The sequence below is a fragment of the Tenrec ecaudatus genome, chromosome 2 (genome assembly GCF_050624435.1).
Source record: "Tenrec ecaudatus isolate mTenEca1 chromosome 2, mTenEca1.hap1, whole genome shotgun sequence".
In the NCBI taxonomy this organism is placed as follows: Eukaryota; Metazoa; Chordata; class Mammalia; order Afrosoricida; family Tenrecidae; genus Tenrec; species Tenrec ecaudatus.
In genome coordinates, this window is record NC_134531.1 from 60,820,026 (window position 1) to 60,829,484 (window position 9,459).

Sequence of the window (9,459 nt, forward strand, 5' to 3'; positions counted from 1 at the left end):
AACAGCCTTACTATAAACATAGATAATTATAGTCCTGATTATGATCGATCACCTGGAACAGCAGGTCTCAACCTGTGAGTTATGACCCCTTTGTGGGTTGAATGACCCCTTCACAGATTCTCCTAAGACCATCAGAAAACACATATTTCCGATGATTTTAGGAACTGAGACACCGCTCCTCTCTCCGTCTCCAGGCAGGTCTGCCCACATGCAGATACGCCCACATATGAGTACCCGGCGTGAAGACTGTTACCTATGCTACACCGTGCTTCAAGACAAAATTTCATTTATTTGTAATTTCATGATATATAAATACATATTGGTTTTGTAGTTAATCACTATGCTTTAATGATATTCAATTTTAAGAATGAAAATGAATCCTGCACATCAGATATTTATATAATGATTCATAACAGTAGCAAAATTACAGCTATGAAGTAGCAACAAAAATAATTTTGTGGTTAATGGGTCACCACAACATGAAGAACTGTATTAAAGGGTCATGGCATTAGGAGGGTTGAGAACCACTGCTCTAGACCCAACCTGAGTTTATTCTAGGTGCAAGGATCGCTTGCTTGTTCCCAACAAAAGCTTCTTCCCTAGCATTTAAATATTGGTGGTGGTCATTTTTCGTACTCACTGCTTATATTTTTATCTTTATATTAACGTTGTTTTATCATTACCACTTCATTTAATTTTTGTTCTTTATTGTTTTTGTTGGGTTTACCAGTTTGTGAAGCACAGGAGTGGATGCAGAGATATTAACTGATGTAAGGGTTTGTAAGGGATGGAAGAGGTGAAGGAGATGGGGAAGGTGAGGGGATTTCAGGAGTAAACAAGGAAGGTGGAAGGGGAAGTATGCACTAGAACTGAAGGTGATTCCACAACTCATTTTAAAGGCGATTTAATCCTGAGGCAAAAGAAGGAAATGGTCTGAAATTGTGGTAATGACTGTACAATTCTTCTTGATATGATTAAACTATTGAATTGTGTGATATGTGGATTAAGAGCCAATAAAATTATTGCAAAACTTTTTAAATTTTTAAAACATTCTCTATTACATATATATGAGAGTATCATTGGATTGCCTTCTCTCGTCAACCTATCCTATCACAACATCCTTATTTCTAATGAGCACTCTAGCCAGACTTTTCAGGCAGACTGGTTTGTCCTTTTAGAAATCCATGGTATTTTCAATATTCTTTGCCTAAACCACAACCCAAGGGTATCAGTTCTCCTATGGTCTTCTTTATTCAATGTCCAACTTTTACATGTACATGAGGCAACTGAAAATGCCATGGTACACCTTAGTCCTAAAAGTAATATCCTTGCTTTTAAATATCCTACAAAGGTATTTTGGTAAAGCAGATTTTCCCACAGCAACTCATCTTTTGATCTCTTGACTGCTGCTTTCATGAGAATTGATTGTGGATCCAAGTAAGACAAAATCCTTGATAACATCAACTTTTCCTCCATTTATCATGATGCTACCTATTGTTATGGTTGTAAAGATTTTGGTCTTCTTTACATTGAGACCTAATCCATACTGAAGACTGCAATCCCTGATCTTCATTAGCAAGTGCTTAAAGCCCACCTTGCTTTCAGCAAGCAATGTTGTGTCATCTGCATATCGCAGGTTGTTAATAATCTTTCCTCCCATCCTGATACCACATTCTTCTTCATGTAATCCAACTTCTCTGATTATTTGTACATCATACACATTGGACAAATATGATGAGTGGATATAACCATGATGCCCACCTTTCCTCATTCTAAAACATTCAGTGCTCTCCTGTTCTTCTCCCCAAATTGCCTCTTGATCCATGTACAGGTTCTGCATGAGCACAATGAAGTGTTTTGGAATTCCCATTCTTCTCAAAGCTATCCATAGATTTTTATGATCCACACAGTTGAATGAATTGGCATGGTCAATAAAACACAAGTAAATATCTTTCTGGTATTCTCAGGTTTGAGCCATAGTCCATCTGACATCAGCAACAATATCCCTGGTTCCATGTGCTCCTCTAGATCTGGCCTGAACTTGTGGCAGCTCCCTGTAAATTTATTGCTGCAACTGTTGTTAGATTATTTGCAGCAAAATTTTACTTGCATGTGATATAAATTATAGTGTTCTATAATTTGAACATTCTATTGGGTCACATTTCTTTGTCATGGGTACAAATATTGATCCTTTCCAGTCAGTTGGCCATGTAGCTGTCTTCCATATTTCCTACCATAGATGAATGAGCTCTCACAGTGCTTCATCTACTTTCTGAAACATTTCGATTGATTTTCCATCAATTTCTGGAGCCTTGTGTGTTAGTCTAGGTTATATATGTATAAGAAAGAGCTTTATATACAAGAGCCCAGCAGTTCAAGTCTACAAGTCCAGTAGTAGCCCATATGTCTGATACCAATCTATAAAGTCCTATTCACACTCACAAAACATATGTAATGATGCCGAATGCAAGAAGATTTACAGGTCAGTGGGTTGGAAGTTTTGTGGATCCAGTAGCTTTGTTAGCTTCTCAGCGCTGGCAGGGGTCTACATGTGGCTTCTCCATCTCCAGAGGTCTTGCTCCATTAGCCTCTCTCCATGTGTCTTCTCCACAGGAATGTCTCACAGGGAATTGGCAGGTCTCCAGCCTCCAGCGAGCTATTTATCTCCTTAGAACCTCCAAATAAGGTCATCAAGATTGACAGACTAGAATCCAAGCCTTCATTCTGAATCCTCAAATTGACACCAGATTATGTAACTAACACACCTTGGTTTTGGCTAATGTGTTCATTGCAGTGTGGATTTCTTCCTTCTGTACCATTGGCTCATATGCTACTTTCTATAATGGTTGAATGCTGAGTAGTTCTTTTTTGGTACAGTGACTCTATATTCTTTCCATCTTATATCTCTCTCTCTCTTTAAATTCAAAGCTCATTTTAGTGGGGGCCCTTACAACTCTTATAACAATCCATACGTCAATTGTATCATGCATATTTGTACATATGTTGCCATCAATATTTTCTAAACATTTACTTTCTATTGAGCCATTTCCCCCTCTCCCTCCCACCCTCCTTGTGACTCCTTGATAAATTATAAATTATTATTATTTTCACGTTTTACAACAACCACTGTCTCCCTTCCCCCATGGTTTCTGTTGTTTCTACCCCTGAGGGGGTGTGTGTTTTTGTGGTTCTGTGTTGATCACTGCGATTGGTTCCCCCTTCGTCCCCTCCAATCCACACCTTCCTCCTACCCTTCTGGTATAGCTATTCTCATTCCTGCTCCTGGATTCCATGTCATTAGCTCCTATCACCTATGTGGTCTAACCTGCAGGGTAAGGTAGTACTAGAGTCATGATAGTGGGGGGTCAGGAAGCCTCAAGGAACCAGAAGAATACTGTGTGTTTCATCAGTGCTTTACTGTGCCCTGGTTGACTAATCCCTTCCCTATGACCCCTCTGTAATGGGATTTCCCTTTCTCTACAGATGGGCTTTGAGTCTCTGTTGCAACCCCCCGCATTCTCAAAAATGTGGGGGTTTTTTGGGTTTGTTTTTTTCTTTGCTGCAGGTCTTCTGATTCCTGTTACCCAGTCCCGATGACACTTCATGATCACACTGGCTGGTGTGCTTCATCCATGTATGTTTGTTGCTTCTCTGCTTGCTTAACTTCAAGCATTTAAAACCCCAGATGCTATATCTTTTGATAGCCAGGCACCATCTGCTTTCTTCACCACATTTGCTTATGTACCTGCTTTGTCTTCAGCAATTGTGCCAGGAGGGTGAGCATCACAGAATTCCATTTTGTTAGACGAAAGGGTTCTTGCATTGAGGGAGGGTAGGAGCAGAGGCCTGAGGTCCTTTCACTACCACCATGTATTGCCATGGAAATAAATGTACATAGGCCAATACCTCTATTTTTATGAATTAATGTATTACATATGTACATACCTTTCCTTATACCTCTATCCATAGCTTTGATTCCTAGATCATTCCTCTGTTTCCTTTTACCTTCCTGCTGCCCCACCATCACGTTTGCCCTAATTCTGCCTCTTAGTAATTCCTCTCACCTAGATTGCTATTTCTCCACATCCTCAGGATCACTACATCCTCCTTGTTGCCGATTTCATTTCCCTAGTTGTTTCCCTGTCTACAGCATTGTTTGCTCACCGCTTCCCTTCCCCGACCTTCTCCCCCAAGTCCCTGCAGGACCATCAGTCCCATTGCTTTCTCTGCCAGCTTGCTTCCCATGCCTATCTTATATAATTAGGCAAACCAACAATAACATAGACCAAACAAGATATTGGTAAATAAAGAAAAAGAAAAAGCATACATAATCCTAGATCTGTCCACTGACCTTTATGATTATCTGGAGGAATTCCAGGACCTGACCCTCCTATCCTGAAGTCTATTTTGGGGGCTCTTTAGGGGCTTTGTGACTTGGCTTTCCTCCCATTGATGATCCGTTATGTTCCCTTCTTGGTTCGCTCCTCTGTGGGGGGTTCAGACCAGACCAGCTCTCTGACGTGTGTCCCGTCCCCAGTACTGTCCTCTGTCACAGTGTGCTCCAGTAAGGGGACAACATTTCTTGAGATGTTGTCAGTCCTACAGTCCTCTCTGTGTTTTTGCAGCTCTGTGCAGGGAAGACGTCCTCTGGGCTTGACATGCCAATATGAGGTCTAGACTAACTGTCCATTTCTTTGTTTTCTTCTTGGCTTGCTTCCATGTGGGTGTGGTATGCCAGCCACTCTCCCCAACCTGTAGGTTTAGAGTTGTTCTCTGTCCCACTTACTTCTAGGGAGGGGTCAGTTTGTCTCGGATTTGAGCTGGTCCTATAGCCCAATCTTTCCATGCATTTCTCCACAGGGTTATGTGACCTCAAGGTTTGGTGCACTGTGGTGGGGTCTGCATGCACACTCTCAATTCTGTGGAGACATAACCAAACCTCTCCCCCGGATGGGTTAGTGCCATGCTCCTCTCATACTATCACCTCCCTTTTTTATCCCCTCCTTTTCTCCATCCTTTTCCCCCTTTCATTCTTTCCTCTTCTTTGTTTTGGAATAACATGTGCCTCCTTTGGTTTGATCTGACCCCCACCTGACTGCCTGTACCTTAACCCGTATACTGTGAGATAAGTGGCTTTTCTTCTATAACTACTGTGCTGATTATACTTACCTCAGGGGACTCAGGTTGTACTTATCCCTTTGTCATTGACTGACTTCGCTTTGCATAATGTCTTCTAACTCTTCCTATACAAGTGCCTGTGTCACGTGATCATCAGTGCTTTTTAGTGATGCTTAGTACACCATTGTGTGTTTGTGCCAGAGTTTACTAATCCACTCATCAATCAATGGAAATTTAGTTTGTTTCCAATTCCTTAAGATTGTAAGTTGTGCTGCAATAAAGATGGAAGCACAAACGACTTTTCCTGGCTTATTACTTACCGCTTCTGGGTATATGCCAGTAAAGGGGGAGCTGGGTTATAAGGTAACTCAATCTCCAAGTGCTTTAAATATCACCAGATTGCTTTCCACAGAGGTTGTACATATCGATATGACCACCAGCTGTGGAGGGAGTTCCTATTTGGCCACACCCCCTCCAACACTTGTTGCTCTCTGATTTTCTGGTTTGAGCTATCCTCAAGGGTGTTAGATGATATCCCATGGTTGTTTTAATTTGCATTTCTCCGATGACTAATGATCAGTATTTTCTCATATGTTTATTGGCCATTCGGGTCTCCTCTCTAGTGAAGCTTCTTTTCAGATCTTTTGCCCACTACCTCAGGGGAGTAACTGTTTTCCTCTTTTTGCAGGCTAGGAGGGTACTGTAGATTTTAGTAATAAGCCCTTTGTCTGTTGTGTCATTGCTAAAAATCCGCTCCCAGTTTGTGGGCTCTCTTGTTACCCTCGTGGTGAAGTCTTTCAACACACATAGGTGTTTTATCCTTAGTATATCCCACTTGTTGATTTCAGGTTCACCTGTGTGTGTACCCTTCCCTATTGCAGTTAGCCTGTGTATTCCCTGAGCCAATGTTCTTAGGTGTGTGCCCATTCCTTAGTTGGTTGTCCTGATAGTTTGGATTTTTACTTCTTTGTCTGTGATCCATCTTGGGTTTATTCTTCTGCCTGGTGTGAGATAAACATGTTTCATTTATCTACAGGAGGATATCCATTGTTTCCAGCACCACTTGTTTAAGAAGATATCTCCAACTGATGCTTTTTGGGTCCTTGTCGAAGATCAGTTGCCTATATGCTGATGGTTTTATTTCTAGGTTTTCTTTTCTTTCCCATTAATCTGAGTATCTGTCATTATACCACACTATTTTTACCACTGTGGCTATGTAATAGGTGTTAAAGTCAGGTAAAGCACACCCTCTGACTTTGCACTTCTTCTTAAGGAGTTCTCTGCTAATTCTGGGCTTCTTCCCTGTCCATATGAAATTGGTGGTCAGTTTTTCCAATTTTTTGAGGAAGGTTGTTGGTTTTTGAATTGGAATAGTGTTAAACTTATATAGTACATTGAGTAAGATTGACATCTTTACTGTGCTGAGTATTCCAATCCATGAACATATGATAGCCTTCCATATGCGGAGGTCATTTTTGGTTTCCTGTAGTAGGGTCCTTTAGTTTACCTTGGATAAGTCTTTTGGGGGTTTTGGGTTAAATATATCCCTAGATATTTCCATTTATTCTTAACTATTATGAATGGTACTGCCTTCTTGATCTCCTCTTCCATGGTCTTGTCTGATAAATATAGCAAATCAATAGACTTCTGTTGGCTGATCTTGTATCCTGTCACTCTTCCATATTCTTCTATTGTTGTCAATACTCCTGTTGTGGAGCCTTTGGGATTTTCAATGTATAGAATCATGTCATCTATAAACAGTGATAGTTTGACCACCTCCTCTCCCAGGTGGATACCTTTAATGTCCTTCTGCTGCCTTAATTTATTAGCTAGGATCCCCAGTACAATGTTGAATACAAGTGGGGAAAAGGGGAATCCTTGTCTAATCCCCTTTTTCAGTGGGATTGTTTTTGTCTTTTCTCCATTGACTATGATGTTGGCTGTTGGCTTTTCCAAGATAGTTTGTATTAACTTGAGGAATTTTCCTTCCATTCCTATCTTCTTGAGTGTCTTAATTAGGAATGAGTGTTGGACATTGTCAAATGACTGTTCTTCACAAATTGATTTTGTCATTTGATTCTTATACTTTTTCTTATCCATGTTCTGTATAATATTAATCGAATTTTGGATGTTAACCCATCCCTGCATCCCTGGAATGAGTTTCACCTGATCATGGTGGATGATATGTTTTATATAATTTTGTATTCTATTGGCCAACATATATCTATATTTAAATCATTTTATTGGGGGCTATTACAGCTCTTATCAAATCCATACATAGACCCACTTTTGTACATATGTTGTCAACATCATTTTCAAAGTATTTTCTCTCTACTTGAACCCTTGGTATCAGCTCCTCATTTTCCGTCCCTCCCTCCTTCACCCTCCCTCTCTCATGAACCCTTGATAAATTATTATTTTCATATATTGCATCATCTGCTGGCTCGCTTCACCCACTTTTCTGTTGTTCATCCCTTGGGGGAGGTGTTATATGAAAATTATTATGATTGGTTCCCCTTTTCTCCCCCACCTTCCCCCTACCCTCCTGGTATCACTATTCTCATTATTGATAAACTGCTCAGGATTCCCTGTGTTGGAAGCTCTTATCTGTATCAGTGTACATGCTCTGGTCTAGCCAGATTTATAAGGTAGAATTGAGGTCATGATAGTGGGGGAGAGGAAACAGGAAAGAGCTGGAGGAAAGTTGTATGTTTCATTGATGCAATACTAAACCATGACTGGCTTGTCTCTTCCTTATGACCCTTCTGTAAGGAGATTTTCAATTATGTACAGAGGAGCTTCGGTTCTTCACTCTGCCCTCCCTCTCATTCCCATGATAGGATTTTTTGTTCTGGGTTTTTGATGCCTGATATCTGATCCCATTGACACTTCATGATCACACAGGTTGGTGTACTTCTTCCACATGGACTTTGTTACTTCTCAGCTAGATATATTGGCCAATATTTTTAAAAGAATTTTTGCATCTATGTTCATTAGAGATATCGGTCTGCAGTTTTCTAGATATCAGTCTCTTCTTGTGGGATCCTTGCCCTGCTTAAGTATCAAAGTTATACTGGCTGGGTAGAATGAGTTTGGGAGCTTGCCATCCTTTTCTACTCTCTGGAATAATTTGTGGAGGATTGGTGTTAGCTCTTCCCTGAATGCTAGGTAGAATTCTTCTGTGAAATCATTTGGTCCAAAAGCTTTTTTTTTGTTGGCAATATCTTGATAGTCATATCTATTCCTACCTTTGATATGGGTCTGTTGGGGTTCTTGACCTCTATTTGAGATACTCTAGGTATAAGGTTTATTTGGATGCGAAAACAGAATCAAAGACCCAATTAACGGAGTTTCAGAAGCAGGCTTTATTGAGAAGCTTGTGGGTGGGTTCAGCAACTCAGGGAATTGAGCTATTGAAGCCATGCCGGGAAAAATTCCTGACGGCATTTTTATGCCCACTGCTGGCAGCCACATCTGGGGAGAATCTAAGCTGGGGAGGATCTGCACACACAGGTGCTTCAGAAGGGGGAAGGTCGTTAATCTTATCTATATGTCAGGGATGGGTGGAGTGACTATATCTTCAGAAAACATTCTGGCTTTGGGACGAGCTGGTTCCCAGAATTTGGGGTTGAGCAGGGGAGGGGAGGTTGGTTAGGGGGTCAGTCTTGAGAGCTAAGATGGAGGTACAGGACTCAAAATGGAGTTTGTTGTTCCAAGACCAGTCACTAGGGAGGGATTATTTTTCCAAATATTTGTTCATGTCTTCAACATTGTTAAATTCATTAGAATGCAGACTTGTGTAGTACTTTGATATTATCCTTTTAATCTCATTGGGGTCTGTTGTGATATCCCCTGTTTCATACCGCATCCTGGCTATTGATGTTTGCTCCTTCCTTTCCTTGGTTATGTTAGGTAGCTTAGCCTAGGGATTTGGGAAGTCCATTTACGCATGCCCAGGAGAGCCAGCAAAGGACAAAAGCTGGATTTTCCCGCCGGTGGGCCAAGATGAGCGTTACACCTGGAGCAGCCCACCTGTGCCAGGTGACTGCAATTCAGCCAATGGAATCAACCTGGGGTCGTTCACCACGCCTCCCCTGGGAACCCTTGAAAAGGCAGGGACTGAGAGGGAGAGGGGTCTAGGCTTGTCTTGCTTGGTGGTCTGGTCGTCTTCTTGGGAGGAGAGAGATCCTTGCGTGACCTGGGGCAGTCTCTGCCAGGCCGCATGGTCAGAGGAATCTTATGGGTGCCGCGTAAAACCTGAAGCTTCTTTTAACGCTCATTAAATTCACTTGGATCATGAGCCAGGCTTCAGCGTGAATTCTTTTTCGCATGGAGCCAAGG